Below are 17,501 nucleotides of genomic sequence, written 5' to 3'. Positions count from 1 at the left end.
CTAACTTTTATATCAATTTCTCCCCCAGGGTGAAAAGGGGAGGCCAGGTTGTTTCTGGTGGGGGGAGGAATATATGTACCAGATTTTTTTTTAGTGTACATACCTGTGGGAGACCTGTTAGGAGGAGTCATAATATGCAAACATGTGTGGTCCCTTTGGCTAAGATATATTTGCTACTTGTGAGGTCTGGGTTGCAGTCCAGTCTCAGCTTAGTGGGAGGCCTTGAACAAGCTGCCATCCATTAATGATTCCCTCTATAAAACATAAAATTTTATACCTCTCTAAGTTGGGGAGCTAAATGAAGCTGTCACATAAGAGGGGTCTGTCACCTGGTGTGAGCAATGATACATGGAAGTATTGTCTTCACCACTTAGTGAGTCTGAAGAGAAGTATCTTGAATGGTTTTATTTGACAAAAGCATCTGAGAGATGTCTCAGCCACTGATGCTGGGAGGTTACAATCCATAGCCTGCCCATATTGTCAGACAAGTTCATATGGAAAAGCTTTACTTTGGATTCTCTGCACTTTCGGGAAGTAAACAACCTTTTGCCAGATGCCAATCCATCAGTGCATCTTGGTGGCTGAGGGATACCACATAAGACTTCTTCCAGTGTACTACCATCTACCTTTGGACAAATGAAGGATGTGATGGAAGACCAACTGAGACCCTCCTAGTGGTATCACATGCTCCTGAGCTATGCCCCTCTGTCATTCAGAGCAGGGTACTTAGCATTGTGACAGTCGCTGCCTGGCCTACATTTTCTTCCCCAATTTGATGTGCTCCACCAATGTGAAGTGTGGTGGCTTAGTGGTTAAGACTGAAGATAGAACGATCTGAAGGTTGGCAGTTCGAGGCCTGGGTGTTGCATGATGGGGCGAGCTCCTGTCACTAGTCCCAGTTTATGCCAACCTAGCAGTTTGAAAGCATGCAAATGCAAGTAGACAGATAGGTACCACTTCTCATTGGGAAGTAGCAACGTTTGGTGCAGTCATGCTGGCCACATTGCCACCAGAGCAGTCCTCAGATAATGGAGATTATCTTTGGCTTAGAAATGGAGATGAACACCACCCCCTACAGTTGGTTACAACTAGACATTTATGCCAAGGAACTACCTTTACCTTTACCGTTACAATGTTAAAAATGTTGAAAACTTGTCTATTTACTTAGTTTGTCCAGGTCTCTCTCTGTGTTATCTAACTTACCATACAATTCATGGGCACCAATCAAGGCAAGTCTTGTACTCAGGACCAATCTATTACAGAACAGAATGAAGACAGGAAATTACAGAATTCCATTAGTAGTCACATACAGCTTCCAGTTGAGACCATTCAGACATATCATCACTGAACTACAACCTGTTTTGGACAATAAAGCTGCCCTCTCAAAAGGCTCTGGGTGGCAGGCCTTTATTTGCCTACACATAGCCTGCCAATCTCAGGCCCCATTACAACTGGGCAAAAAAAGTGTCTTACATTGCTGCAATTCTGACTCGGATTTTTTTTTCTGAGTCATATTCGAATCTGCTCCCTTGTTCCCATTACGAAAGGGGGCAAACGGACTTGGTTTTTTTTTACCCATGTTCTCGTTCCCATTGAAATGTTCTCGGTTGTAATTTGAAGTGGACTGTTTTGCTCCCCGTTCCCATTGCCCTTCTGGAACCTCTTAAAACAAAAGCAGCTGTCAATTTCTCCCCCAGGGTGAAAAGGGGAGGCCAGATTGTTTCTGGTGGGGGGGGGGACGTTAAAGCCAATCAATCGCTTAGGCGCTTTTCTCCTCTGGGAAAGGGAGCCTCTATTCCCCCCATGTCCCTTTGCCTCCCGGGCTCTCCTATGTCTTCCCAGAGTGCCTCTGGGAAAGGGGAAAGGGAGCCTCTATTTCCCCCATGTCCTTTTGCCTCCCCGGCTCTCCTGTGTCTTCCCAGAGTGCCTCTGGGAAAGGGGAAAGGAGCCTCTATTCCCTCCATGTCCTTTTGCCTCCCAGGCTCTCCTGTGTCTTCCCAGAGTGCCTCTGGAAAAGAAGAAAGGAGCCTCTATTTTCCCCATGTCCCTTTGCCTCCCAGGCTCACCTGTGTCTTCCCAGACTCCCTGTGGGAAAGGGGAAAGAGAGCCTCTCTTCCCCTCATGTCCCTTTGCCTCCCGGGCTCGCCTGTGTCTTCTCAGAGTGCCTCTGGGAAAGGGGAAAGGGAGCCTCCATCCCTCCAAGTCCCTTTGCCTCCCCCATTGCTCCCTGGGCTGTTTTGGGGGCGATCGAGCAGGCATGTAAAAAAAGAAAAAAGAATAGTTAAAATGGTGTTCAATGGGTCTCCTCACACATCTATCTATGCATGTGGAGCAGGGGGGAGGTTGCAGGGGGGCGTAATGTGTTTAACGTATTTGGAGGTCAGTGTAGGAATTTGCTATGTTTGGACACCTGACAGAGCACCTAAGTGATCGAAAGCTTAATTTTTAAAAAAAAATAAATTTGTCTACACATGCGATCGCCTTACCCTGATTCCCACTCCACTGGAGGAAAGGCTATGCGAATGGGGGGAAATGGCGCCGGTAATGCAGGAAAGAGAACAAGTGGGTAACACCCCCAGGCCAGCCCCTTGAGCACTGCTCCTCCCATTCCCAAGTTCCCAAATCAGACACCCTTGTCGTTCCCATTCATTTGCCTCGAATTGGACTCAGGAGGCGCAAGAAAAACCTCTAAGAATGTGCGCCCTTTTAAAACGGGTTTATCCACCACTGATTTGGGTTTTCCCAGGAAAAATCGAATACATGGGGATCAGATTCGAATTCCAATGGGAACGAAATCGGTGCAATGAGGATTGAATGCATGCTCAAATGGGAATGATGTACCCATAATTCGTGTCCTGATCTGCGTTATAAGCCAGTGGGAATGGGGCCTCAGTTACTTACATACATAAGAATGCACAACACAGATGGGGAGAAGAGTACAAGACCTTGCCATAAACCCAGATGTCAACTTTGTGCACATGTCTACTCGGGAAATGTCATCACAGGACCTAATCACACAACCCAAAATATTAGATATATCACAGGACCTAATCACATAACCCACAATATGCATTTGCTCTTCCCCTAATATGATATATGTCATCCTTTGTCAACAATGCCCTTTAGCACTCTACATTGGACAAACTGACCGCTCTCTGCACCAGAGGATAAATGGACATAAATCAGACATTAGAAATGAGAATACACAAAAACGTGTTCCAGAACACTTCAATCTTTCCAGGCATTTCATATCTGACCTTAGGATAGTCCTTTAACAAAACAAAATAAACTACAAAGGAAGATTGGAAGGAGAAGCAAATGAATTACAATATATCCACAAACTCCAATCTATCAACAGTGGGTTGAACAGAAACAATGGTTTTCTGACACACTACACACATAATATTGGTCAACACCTCAGCCTTATGAAGCTCCTGTTAGCCAGTTTATCATATCTCCTTTCTGGTTTCCAGCCCGAACTTCCTCCAGCTTTCATATGGCCATCCACCCACCCTAGCCTTAGGCAAAATCTTTCCATCTGCCCTTGTTCCTCAGTGGCCATACTGAACTTGTCACCTCATCACAAGTTTTGCATTTCTATAGCTAGTCATGTAGATTTATTATGAAGGTCCTTCCTAGGCAACACTTCACTCCATGTATCTGAGGAAGTATTCCAAGTCTACGGAAGGTTATGCTACAACTTCTTTCCCACAATTAGTTACAAAGGTGCTAAAAATCCTGTTGCATTGAGAACATTGTATTTTAATTTTCTATTTTGTATATACTGTACTGCTCCACTGATATTATCAGGCTCAGGTGTAGCTACAGGAGGACAAAATGAGAAATGAGCACAGTGTGTCCATACAATGCTGGCCAACGGTTGAAAAGTGGGGAACAGAAAACCAAGCAGAAGGGAAAAGAATAACTTGGAAGAAGATATGTCTGAAATCCTGAACAGGTGCACTTCACAAACACCATTAAGAATTCTGCTTCCCCAATTAAATGTTCCTTCAGTCCCCAAAAATTTAGCATTGCAATAACTTAAAATTTCAGTTGAGAATTTAGAAATACAGTTCAGACATCCAAATGAAAAGAACGCAAACACAGCACATTTAAAGGTTCTAGGTATTTGCAGTTACCAGTCTACTCTGCAATGCAAAAATTTCAGGACTGAAGGAAAATTTCATTGGGGGACAGAATACTTATTTCGGGGGGCAATGACTTAACCCCCCCTATTTCTGTCTTTAGGTCTAAATGGTATATAAATATTTTTAAATGAATAGATAAACTTAGGAAGCCTTCTTACAAAGGCGCGTTCCAGACACGCAAAAAGTACATACTAGGTATGTACAAAGATGTTCCCAGAACTCCAGTTTGGTTCTCTCTGCCTTTCCTTTCACAGTGCTGTTTGTTTTCTCTCACAGCTTGGTGAGATCATCCCCAACTAGGGCAGTGGGAAGAAAGGCATGCCCCTTCCCAGAACAGCCTCTGCCCACTTCTTTGTCATTCAAAGGAAGATGGTCCTATGGTTAGTCACCATGACAACGTATCATCTGGGTTCGTGGAACAACACAAAGTGCCAGGCCAAACCAGTGTGGCTGCGAGAAATCTGGCTGGTACACTTCTGGCACACACCTCTTAGAATCAGGGACTATTAAATTGGAAGGGATCTCAGGAGATAATCCAGTTTAAATCTGAAATTTATAGAGTACATATGATGTGCAATGTTTATATGTATACTTATTTATGATTTCATTTGTATGCTGCCTTCCTCCTAGAGTAGGACCCCAGGCGGTTCCCAGAGAGAGTCATTTAAAAAGTTTCATAATTAAAATAACCTCCTAAAATAGTACAAAGCCATTTAAAAGATATTCAGACATTAAAAAGATAGATAAAACTTTCCAATAAAAACCTTCCCTGCTTACACATTAAAAGCCTGCTTAAACAAAAAGGTCTTTCCCTGCTGGCAAAAGGAAAGCAGGGAGGAGATCAATCTAGCCACATGTGGAAAGGAATTCCAGAGAGTGGGAGAAGACCCTGAGAAGGCTCTCTTGTGTCCTCATCAAGTGCACCTGTGATGGTGGTGGGACCAATAGAAAGCCTTGCCCTGTAGATCTTAGAACTCTGGCAAGCTCATATGGGAAGATCTGGTCTTTCAGATATTCTAGACCTAAGCCATATATATCATGACTGGCACTTTGAATTGTGCCCAAATATGAATTGGTAGCCAGTGAATTGTTTTGACAGGAGAGTTATATGCTCCCTATAACTGGCCCTGGTCAGCATTCTGGCTGCACCATTTTGGACCTGATGATGTTTTTGAACAGAGGCAGCCCCACATAAAGTGTGTAAAGTGAATGGGACTCAAGCATCTATGGGGGGGGGGGGGGGTTCTGGAACCAACCAACCAACCAACCAACCAACCAACCAACCAACCAACCAACCAGCTTCATTTATATACTGCTTCTTACTGAACTAACAGTGCCTAAGCGGTTTACAACTGTAAGCTAATTGCCCCCAACAATCTGGGTACTCATTTTAGCGACCTCGGAAGGATGCAAGCCTGAGTCAAACTTGAGCCCTTTTGCTGGTATTTCATGGCTGAGCAGGGATCCTGGTCTCCCAAGTCCAACGTTCAAACCAGTGCACCATGCTGGCTCTCCAATGCCATAATTCCAGTCTGAATGAGATGACCTACAGTGATGTTTGGCAAAAGATAAAAGTGGGCTATGCCAAGGACAGGATCCAAATATTAATTTAAAACATTTAAAAGATTAATTTAAAACAATGTGTAGCTAATCTGGAGATTGGTGAATTTATCAAACTTAAATTTAGAAATCCAAGCACTAAGCTCATTGTATTATGAGCCATAACCACTACTGTACACACAAAGACACATTTTTGTGTCTACCGTATATACTTGACTATAAGTCGACCTCATGTATAAGTCGAGGGTAGGTTTGGGGGCCAAAATTATGACTCATGTTATGATGCATGGATAAGTCGAGGGTAAAACTTAGGGGCATGTAACAAAGGATGTAAAGGATGAGGAGAATGATGCTAAAGAACTTAGAACATTCTGGCAGGCATAACTGTTTGTGCTCATCCTAAAGGCTGGATGAATGACAGAATAGAGAGGATCCATGCTTCTTTTTGGTGCTACCAGGTTGGACTAAGCTTTTGCCTTTTATCACTCTATTCAGAGAAAGGGGATGGCTCCATATATATATATGAGTTAAAGTACAGTACTTACATTGATCCATGGGTAAGTTGATCCAGGTTTTTTGGGTCACTTTTTTGACTAAAATTTCTAGACTTATACATGAGTATATACAGTATTTCTCAAAATGTACACATTTTTGCATCCATTTATCAAATGTGCACAGTTCTTTGTGCATTCTCCCATTGACTAAAGTGTATTATTTTCTTTCAATTGTTGGCATTTTTTATGCACATTTCCCAAATGTATCATTTTTCAAAAAAAAAGTTTATTGTGTAAATCAGAACTTGGACTTTTTTTAGTGGTTCATTGTGTAAAAAAAGCTCATAATTATAATTAATGCTGCCTAAGATATTGTAGTAATTAATTACATTATATTACTAGGTCCACAAATGTTTCCAGTGGCAATTTCTTTCTGGCTGAATGTATTGAAGCATATCCATTACATATTAGAAAAAGTTTTAATATTTGTAGACATTTACACATTTTTAAACTTCATTCCTGTGACTTGGAAATGGACTGATGGTCACTGTAGTTGGATCATGTATGTCTTATTCTTATAAACAGGACTTAATCTTCACTGTTGGGAAGATAAATATTCACCATCCATCATACAATGACCAGATAATCTTATTGTTTTATCTATGCATGAACATGTTCTTTTGCAGATGCCTGTAGACTCTTTGCTTATATATTGTCATGATTATATTCTAGCTCCTGATTATATTCTAATAATATTGTGTATTTTTCCTTTCTTGCCATTTTTCTCTTTTTTGTATTTCTAACTTTAAAAATCAATATTTTTAGAAAATTACTTATGGCGTTATTCAACAATTTTTAGTTTCTTTTTAAAAACAAAAATCTTAAAAGGAAAGAAAATGACCTGTTCTTTATTTTTAAATCCCCTTAAAATGCTCCCATAAAGCATTTTAGCCCCCTGCAGCGCAACTGAAAGACTAATGAGTAAGCATTAATCATTACACAGAAAAAAAAATATTGACGTTATCACTTTTACTGTTTTTAAAAAATTAATATTATGCAAAGAAAAATTCCTTTGAACAAGTCTTGAATAAAAACTCCCATGATAAGTTCACCCTAGGGTCACTATAAATTGAAAATAACTTGAAGGCATACAACAGCAACAAATTATGCCCTCACCACTCCCAAAGTAATGTGCTGTATATAGCGGGTATTTATGAGATGCTGTGTTCCAATCTACACTTCATTAAAGTGTAGATTTTGACTATCATTTGTGTTCAGGTCTGTTTCTAAATTTAGGAAAATTTCTCACCAACCTGACCCTTTCTCTAACCCTTGCTATGAAGTTGTATGAAGGCCAGGGGTCACAAGGGGTTATTTTGCATCCTAGGTGATAATAGGACCAGGATCTCAATAACAAGCAATCTGTCAGCATAAAAGTAAAAAATACACTTAAAAAAAACCTTGCTGCCACCAACATGTGTCCCAGTATTCCTTTTGATCCATAAATATTAGATGGTTCAGATTGTCTGTTCCTTTTTTAAAAGAAAAAAAAAATATATCCATTACTGTTTTCTTGCCTTTTGGCCTGCCTTTAGTTCAGATCTTATGTTAAGCATCCCAGAAAGACAGCTTGCCCAATGCTATAGACCTACCTTTGTAATGGCCAGGCCCCAGAGTGTTTTCTGGAGAGAATTCTTATGCCCACAGGGTGCCTTTTCAGAGCTCCCAAGCCAAGCTGGTACTCTGCCCAAATTAACTGTATACTCGACAAAAGTCCTAGGAGAGTCACCTGCAAGCATCCAGGAGTTCTTGAGAAACAATGTTTACCTTCTAAAAGATGATAAACCAGCAAGCCCTGTGCTGTGGGCTTGTCTCCCAGATACAAAGCTTGAAATAATATTGCTTGTCTGAATTCTGCATATCCTTAGGAAACATGACCAAGGGGCTGTGGAGTCCGGGCGTGGTGTCCACACAACGCACAACCCAACACTGCCCTCATGATGGTGTGACATCATGTGCCACAATACATGGCATCACAGCACCCCTCTGGCGCTGTGTCCACATGATGCAGTGCCAAAGGAGCACTGTAAAGCCACAGCACCAGCGGCTACGGTGTCTTTTCCAGGGCACAAAAAGGTGCAGCAGTTGCCATGGCCCCAATGTGGCGAAGACAGAGGCGGCTGCAGACTACCCCTTCAAGGGCAGTCTGTACAGCCCCTAAGGCTTAGCTCTTACAAGAGGTGGAGGCATTAAATTCACATTATTCTTGAGACTGCAGGTCTCCTCCTTTTACAAAAAAATATGTGTGTCAGGGAGAAGTGTTCCAGCCTAGATCCCTTCTTGCTATGATGGTTTTCTGCCTTTAGGAATCATGGGGAATATTCCTTCCCTGGTACAGTCTATACACAGACAGGTACACAACTCACCTGCATCTGGTGAGAATTAGACTTAAGTATTCTTAGATGACAATGAACATCGTTGTTGTAGTTGTTATTGTATTTTTTTCCCAAAGTTGGAACTCAAAGTGGGTTACAGTGTAAAAGAATACAATTAAAAACATACAAGAGTAAGCATTAAAATACAATTCACCTTTTAAAGCCCTGCATGGGCTGCCCCCTCCTTATTTATTGCATCTTCTTTCCCATACCTTCCCATTCATGAGTGTGTGTATATATATGTTTGTGTATGTATATGTGTGTGTATGTATATATATGTGTGTGTGTGTGTGTGTGTGAGAGAGAGAGAGAGAGGGGGGGGGGTAGGGGCAGGTTCCTTCCGCTTCCTCTTCCTCCTCAACTCCTCCAAGTTCTTCTTTGTCTCCTTCTTCTTCTTGAGGAGGAGGAAGGGAAGGGAAGAGGGGATGGACTTGCCTCTGGGGAATGACGGGAGCATGCCTGCCTTCCTCTCTGGCTCTTGTGTGTGTCTCTCTGTGCGTATAAAACACAAGTCCAGCCTCCCTTCCCTTCCCTTCCCTTCCTCCTCCTCAAGAAGAAGAAGACAAAGAAAACTTGGAGGAGTTAATGAGGAAGAAGAAGCGGAGGGAGCCTGGCCTCTCTCTCTCTCTCTCTCCTTCCCTGCTGCCTGCACCCCCTTCAGAGGAGCCTGGCCTGCGAGCGATGGAGAGGGGCTCTAGCTGACCGGTCCTCACCCCACCCTCAGCCGGGAGCTTGCCTGCCTGCTGCCTGCCTGAGAAGCGGAGCAGAGGCCAAGCTGGGGCCCGGAGTTGCTGGCCTTGCCTCTGCCGCCGCAGCAGAGGAGGGAAGTGAACGGGGTCACAGAGAGCCAGTGGGAGGAGAGGGAGAGCCTTCAGGGGTGGGTTTTTTCAGCTCCTCCGTCCTCATTGGCTAAGACCAGAGGAGGAGGAGCTTTCCAAGACCAGAGGAGGAGGAGCCGGGAGAAAGCGATTGCAGACCTACAGAGGAGCGCTCGGTCAGCCGGGGCCCGGGACATGTAATAAAAACCGGGCGGGGACATTCTCAACACTCAAAAACCATGAAAGTCCCGGGTAAAAGCAGGATATAGCAACTCTATACTTAACCATTTCCCACCAATCATTTCTTTTGCTTAATGCCCCCTCTTTTTTTAATTGAAAGGACAAATATGCCAGACCTGCATCTAAAGGTGGTGGTGGTGGTGGTGGGGGGGGGGGGGGAGAGGCAGTGGCTTTCCCCTTCTGCAGAGAAAGATCATGAGTTTGCATTAGAAGAAGAACAGAGAATAAAAGGTTATGCAGTCTCTTAGCCCATACATGCTCTTTGAATTTCAGTCTCAGAACTGGTCAAAGGGTTTTTTAAAAAATAATACTAGAGAAGGAGGAATCAGACTTTTCTTTAAAAAGTCTCAAAGAAAAGGATTCTCAGGCCCTATTTAAAAGGGCACTATGAAGCGCTCCCGTCACGTGTGAGGGGTGGTGCTTTCAAACTCCCCTTGCCCCTTGCACATGACGGGGGTGTGAAAATGGCGGGGCCTATACACATGGGCGCCGCCATTTTGATGTGACGGATGCCTAGTGTCCGCATGTCTCAGCGCCTTTATGACGCCGCAAGTGCACCATTGGCGCCTTGCGGAGTCACAACAGCACCGGAAAAAGAAGCAGCTTTTTGCAGCTTCTTTTTGCTGCGCAAGGGAGCTGTGCGGTTTGTCTGCTGTGGCTCCCTCACACAGCAAACTGGGGCAGCAGCAGACCGCCCTTTTGAGCGGTCTGTATCCCACCTCAGCTAACTTACTTGTCCCTTGGTAATACTTTGTGCAGGGAGACAAATACTTATTTTAAAAATGGGAAATATTCAGAAATTTGGTCTCCTACCACCAACTATGTAGCATCCCTCTAAATCAATAACTCACCCATTTTTTAGCAACCCATTCTAGCTTAATTTCTTGAAGCTCTTTTATTGGCAGTGGTCACTGACAACTTACCTCCTGATTTGCAGGCATTATCTTTGAAATCAGTCCTACTGCCTGCCTACCTGCTTACTACACACCCACCTCCACTCTCTCCTTTTGGTTTTAAAATGGCAGAATTTTAACTGCTTAAGACAGTCTGAAGTTAAAGATCTAACATAACAAGTCATTTTAAATGCTTCAAGTTTTAATGAGGCAGAAAGGTTTAGGACTTAGCTCCCCCCCCCCCCTTACTTGCATATATTCCCATGCCAGGTTTCGCAAGAATACAGGTGTTTGCCTCTAGTGTCCTGGCCATATTCCAAACACTAAATAATATAATTACATTCTGCTTACCTAAAGTGTAGCCTTTGCCCTCCCTAGCTTCAAAAAGTTGCTGCAATGTTCTCTCTCTCTCTCTCTCTCTCTCTGTGTGTGTGTGTGTGTGTGTGTGTTAGCAGCTGTCCTTGAGCTACACTAGCATTATAGTTTAGACCAGCTTAAATCACATTTTGGTGTGTGCTTTTTGCTGAGCAGCAAAGGCCTTCAGCGTTATTGCATGATACTGATGGGAGCATATTGCTATGTTCTCATCTTTTTTGGTAGTGTGATAAAGTCTCTCCTCATAAGGCACGGCTGCAATATTGCAGTGTCTTCCTTGCACACACATTTTTGGGAATCAGAAGAATTTGCGAGACAAGAATGGGAATCCTGGAAGATACTCTCCATTTTCTGTTTTTTCCTAATGAAATAGCAAAATACATTATATGACTACATCAATTTCATTCTTGTTTAAACCACCACTTGCCATTGCCTAAATACAAACAATGATATTGTGATTTTATGAGGTGAAGGTGCCAACAATTCTCTGATAAAGATCACTAACCCTTCTCACAAAACTCTAGTCTCCTGGGACAGGCCTGACTCTTACGTCCTTAGAGACCTATGTCAACAAGAATCAAATGAGAAAGTTGAGTGTAAAAATAACTAATGTTGCCTTTCCCAAAATCTCTGCTTTCTCTGCCATGCCTCATTTCACGTCTGTGTTCTTTCTCCATTAATTGGTTTGGACAGCAGATCCCCTGGAGGGGCAAAGCTTTGAGAAGCTGCAAGGGCCAGTAGCAAGGAAGTGCTAAGAAATGATACAGTGGATTCTAGGCCTCATTTACTGGAAAGCTAAGCCTAAGTCAGGACTAGAAACATTTCCCCTGTGTCTGTTGTCAAAAGTGGAACTCTCAGATTCTTCTTCTTTTAATGATCAGGCCCTGAAGCTCAGGGAGCACAACCCAGAGGCATTACAAGAATTTTTATACCAGATATCAAGCACCTTCTCTTTTATAGCTAATGCTTTTATAATTTTTGTTTCCCATGTGTTTTCAGAATATATTTATTACACTTGTATTATGGCAAGGTCAAAATAGGGAAACTTGTGCATATGTCAACAACACCCCCAGTTTCACACCAAGAAGTTTGAGCACTGCTATACCCCACAAGCAAGCAAAATGTTGTATATATTGTTACATGAAAAGGAAATCATTTCTGGCATCTGCAGAGAATGAATGAATGATTCAGTTTAGTTTGTTCAGAAATAAAAAACATATACAGGCTGAACATCTCTAATCAAAAAGACAAAATGTTCTAAAATCCAAAACTTTTTGAATGCTGACAGGATGCCAAAAGTGGAAAATTCCACACCTGACATTATGTGATGGGTTACAGATGCTGTATGTGTGTATATGTTGTGTTTATGTGCCAGGGCTGACTCTGCTTAGCTTCTAAGATCAGACAGGATCAGTGCCTTTAGGGTACATAGGCAGGGGAGCCCACCACCCAACCTGCTTCAATTTTTAGAGGGGCAGCTGTGGTTCTCCTGCCTGTTCATTTGCAAGGTGGCTGGCAGCATCCCTGGAGGTAGAGGAGCCTGAAGAATGTGTGCCTGGCAGCCAGGGCTTGCCACCATGTCCACTGCTTCCCAGGGCCGGCTCTAGGTATTTGGCCACCCTAGGCCATAAATATTTTGGTACCCCCTATCTCCTCTCATAATTATTTTCACCCCTTGATTTCTGCTGTTTCATTTGTTAAAGCTAAACATGACATAAAACTTAGATTCCAATTTATGTTTTGGCCATTGTACAAAGAAACCGTCATACGGTACCTTGCTTTTACGCCTACTGTTATAATGAGTTTTCACTTTAATACTGTTTAATTGCACAAAAAAATACAAAACAAGCAAAAGATTTGTATATTTTACCTGAATATTACTGCATTTTCAGTCTGCAATTGGTAAAATCCAGTATTTAATATCGTTGAAAATGTGGTGGAAAGATATTGTTGAGAAGATCAAAAAGGCCTGCAGATGTCCCTATCGGTAACAGTGATAAAAAGAAGAAGCATTTATGTCTATCCATAAAACAGAAAGTCAGGCTGTTGGAGAAACTGGACAGTGTGAAACATGTATATAAAACATAAATGAATTTTGTGTTTAGACCTGGGCCCCATCTCCAAGGTATCTCATGTATATGAACATCCAAAATCTGAAACTCTTCTGGTCCCAGCATTTTAGATAAAGGATACTCAATCTGTACAAACAACAAAATCACCATCATATTTACAACACACCCACAACATGTCTAAAACATGCTACATACAAATAAAAAATAATTAAACTCTGCAAGCTAAAACATGGTATATGGTACATAAAAATAAATAATTAAGATATACAAGTTAGAACAGTATTCACTAAGATCTTTCACGACTTGTCTTTTTAGTTTTGTAGCAGCAGCTCAAAACTCAGCCACTTTTAAAGTTATCTGTGATTCCCTATCCTCTATTGGATACTTTAAATAGTAATCATCATATCTACCTGGAATTCGCTGCACAGTAGGAGTAATGAGTATGGAACAAATGTCCCTGTAGAAATGGCAGTATAATAAGACATGACTGACAGTTTTCATTTCTGTGAAGACACACCCAACTAAAGGTGGTGGCAGGTTTGGGTGTGCAACGCCGGTACCCTGGTGAAATCAAACTCTTTTACCCCAAAAGGCTTTGATGCTGAATGTTATGTTCAAAAAGAGGGAAATTTAATTTAAAGAACAAAAGTAAAGACTTTTCTCCTCCCCAGCTCTAGATAACTTGAAATAAAAGATACTTTACAGTTTGAGTTTTAGTAATCTTCAGGGTGTCATCTCTCTGGGTTTGATCTTGGTTTGATTTCCTCACTCAATGGAGCTGGTGCAGGGTCTTTCAGCTCCTGATTTCTTTGACTTATTTGTTGTTGGTAACTAATTTGGTTAACTTGTTCCTGGTAACTAAATTGGCTAATGTGTAAGAAATGCCCTTTCCGGCTGTCTGGGCCTGTTTGCCACCAAAAGACAGCTCTCTGCAAGCTCACAGCAAAGATTGCCTAAAACTAAAAAGTGTCTAGCTAAAACAGAGCTTGCTGGGAAAGGGCAAACCAAACCTGGAAAAATGCAGAGGATCCTACAGCTCCTCCCACAACTAATACAATGAACATTTCCTATAATAAAATATACTATGGCCTGAACTAATATGAAAGAAAATGTAGGGGGAGATTCAAACAGTCCTGGCTGGACATCACAATTACATTCAGACCAAAAGGGTCTGACTGGATATAATTTCAAATATACCCTGCACAGGAATGCTGGCATAAAGAGACAACTGAAACAGAGGGTCCACACAATTGCTTTGAATTATATTGTAGTAAATGCTGGACAATCATTAACAGAATTCGTTAAATCCACATTTCAGTTTCTCATGGCATTATTTTGTAAAGTTTGCACTAGCAAGCATTATACTTAAACCTATCCTTTTTTATCTGTTGTGTTCAGTGACCTACATTGATTTTAAAAAGCAAAGAGAGTGAAAGCAAGCAAGTGCAAATGCTTGTTTGGCAAGATAGGAACATAAGGAGCTGCCTTATCGAGAGTCAGAGCAGTGCTCCATGTAATATTGTTCCAGGATTTCAGCCAGGATTCTTTTCTCACTGGGGATTCCTGGTGTTTCCTGGTGGTCGTAGTCTAAGTACTAATCAGGTCTGAATTTTCTTAGATTTTGAAACCAAGATGATATTAGACATACTAAGAAACCTTACATTTCTCATGTGTGTGTGTATGTGCCTTCAAATTGCCTGTCAGCTTATGGCAACCCTATGAATTTCATAAGGTTTTCTTAGGCAAGGAATACTTCGGTGGTTTTGCTAGTTCCTTTCTCTGAAATATGGCTCACAGCACCTGGAATCCGTTGCCTGCATATCATCCAAGTACTAACCAGGATTGACCCTACTTAGCCTCCAAGATCTAATGGTATCTGCTGCCTTTAGGGTATTTAGACCAGATTATATTTCTTATAATAGTTAACAATTCAAAATGAACCATTTATTCTGCATTGTGCAAAATGAAAAAGTTGTCCTAAAACTTTGGGTTTTGTGTGTGTGTATGTTTATTTTAAATGCATGTGCAGTATTGACAAGTTACATCTCTCCTTATATTTAATTTCTAGACACCAAAGGACAGGTCAGAAAGCTGAAGAATGGAAAATATTGTAGCCATTCCCAAAAGTTCCTCAAAAGCCAAAATATGGACCACAGGACTACATGAGATCTGCCAAGGGCAGAACTCTCCTTCACTTCTACATTCTATATTTTTTGGCATCCCCGACTTTGCTGATTTGCTGCTGCTGTTTTGCCCTAGTCAATAACTCCTTGCTTTTACTAGTTTTTACTTCCTTGCCTTCTTGTTGGCATACCTGAGCCTAATAATACATAAAATCCTGTACTTTTTTCATCTCATTACCTTTTCCTCCCTACCTTAGTTTTTAGATCAACAACATAGTTTTACATAATTCCATTGAACTGACAGTTTTTATGATTATATTTATACATATTGCACAGTCAGTTACTCCTAGGTTCCCCAGTTCCCTGAGCAGATGCATCTACTGAGCCCACACCCTGCAGAGAGAGTGATGACAAACAACTGGATAGGAGTACCTCAGAGAGAAGGGTCCCTAAAGAGAGGCCTCCATTGAGAACACCTTATAAAGCCCACTCCTCTAAACTGGCAATATTGTCCCCAAAGACATACCAGTAACACATTTTATATGCTATTTCTCTTTCATTGCCAGGTGCTTAGGCATTTAGGTAACATGTAGGCTATAAAAGATATAATGTATAATGCTTAAATGCCCATCATTTTGCACTCTTCCAGGTTTGCCATTGTAATCTCTTTGGATGATGCCTGGGAACTGTAGGCTGGATCCATCTTTAGGTGCATGCAACCGAACTGAAAGAAACAAGCTTTCTTGACCTTACCTCCCCATGGCAGCACCTCTTCCCTTCTCTGCTACCCAAAGGCTTGGATAATCATACAAAATGGATCAGGTTTGGTGCAGAGGAAGAGAATCCCTGAGAATTTGATGAATTTTCCCATTTCATACAGTCTTCCCCCTGCATCACAGTGTATCCCATTAAGCATAGTCCTCTAACCTTGTATAGCTTTGGGGAAGGGGCTATTTGAACTACTAGGGGAAGAGGAGAGCTAAAAGGTCTCTTTCTCTCAGCCCAGTTGAATACACCTAAACCAGAAGGCAACTCTAAGAATCCTAAGATTAATGTTGGAATGTAAAATGAATATGATTGTTTAATCCTGGGACTGCAAAACTTCTTTTTAAAAACCTTTTTAAAATTGTTAGGAAAGGCACCTTTCAGTGCACAACATGGTAGCCTACTACAACCATAGTTACCCAACGGGTATTTTTAACCACCAGATTCTAATGAGCTTAGTGTAGAGGTCAGAGCTGTTGGAAAAATCTTAATTAAATCAATAAAATCAACATTGAATCTTAGCCTCTCTCTGTAGATCTAACAAGTTCTCTATAACCTGTACAATTTATATTAATAAATTAAATGTATTAAATTGAAGGCCAGTAAGCTGTTGCCTTATAACAGTGTCTAGTAGTTCTGAAGTGTCCCTGGAACAAAGCTTCTATTATGAGTTATGCACTTACCAGACAACCATCAGATTCTTTGCTGAAATCGGAGCTCTACTGGCAGCGTCAAAAGGGCTAGCCACAGAGCAAAGAATTCTTGGCATTGGAACAGCTGTGCTGGACTGGTACAAAAAAGGCCCTTGGAGTGCAAGGTGGAACTATCAATAGAATTTGTATCAGTACAGACGACAAATGGGGTGTTCAGAATAATAAGAATACTTAGCATTTATATAGCACATCTCAAGACCTGGATCCAAAGGGTTACTTTTGGCATGCCTAAGGTTCTAGGTATGTCCTGTGGGAATTTTGACATTTTCCTTTGAACAAATTCCAGAATGAAAGGCATGTCTGTCTGTTGCAACAAAAACAACAAAGGGTCCCATGACACCTTAAAAATGAACACATTTATTGTGTGGTTTAATGGCAGTGGCCTCTGACTCTCAGAAACATATGCTGCAAAGGATAAGCAATGTGCTTTGGATTATTTGTTAGCTTTGCTTCCTGTGAAAAATAGGCCCTCCTCCTTGTGAGACCTTTCTCTCTTCAATGCAGCAGCACCTTGCCATGGAAGCTAGGTGTCTGTCTGCCAGTCTCTGCCAGAGCTCTTGCTGTTTATTAGATCCATTGCACAAATGGGGCTGCAGAATGTCACATCTCATAGTCATAGCCTCTCCAATGCGTCTCCTATCACTGTTTTTCACACTCAGCCTGGTATTGTAAAATACACTGCTTCTACACCACAGTTTTCAAATTGGGTTCAGACTCCTAGGGCACCTAGGGATCATTCCCATTATGAAAAGTTCCGAATCCTGATTCGAGTTATATGCTCCTGGTTCCCACTGGAAATAGATTCTAATCCTCATTTGATCGATTCCAGTGGGAACAAAGCTGAGCTAACACAAAAAGCCTGGGT

This window comes from Sceloporus occidentalis, unplaced genomic scaffold (assembly GCF_023333645.1).
Source record: "Sceloporus occidentalis isolate IW3139 unplaced genomic scaffold, rSceOcc1.0.p SCAF_5, whole genome shotgun sequence".
NCBI lineage: Eukaryota > Metazoa > Chordata > Lepidosauria > Squamata > Phrynosomatidae > Sceloporus > Sceloporus occidentalis.
Note: the sequence above shows the minus strand (reverse complement) of the source record.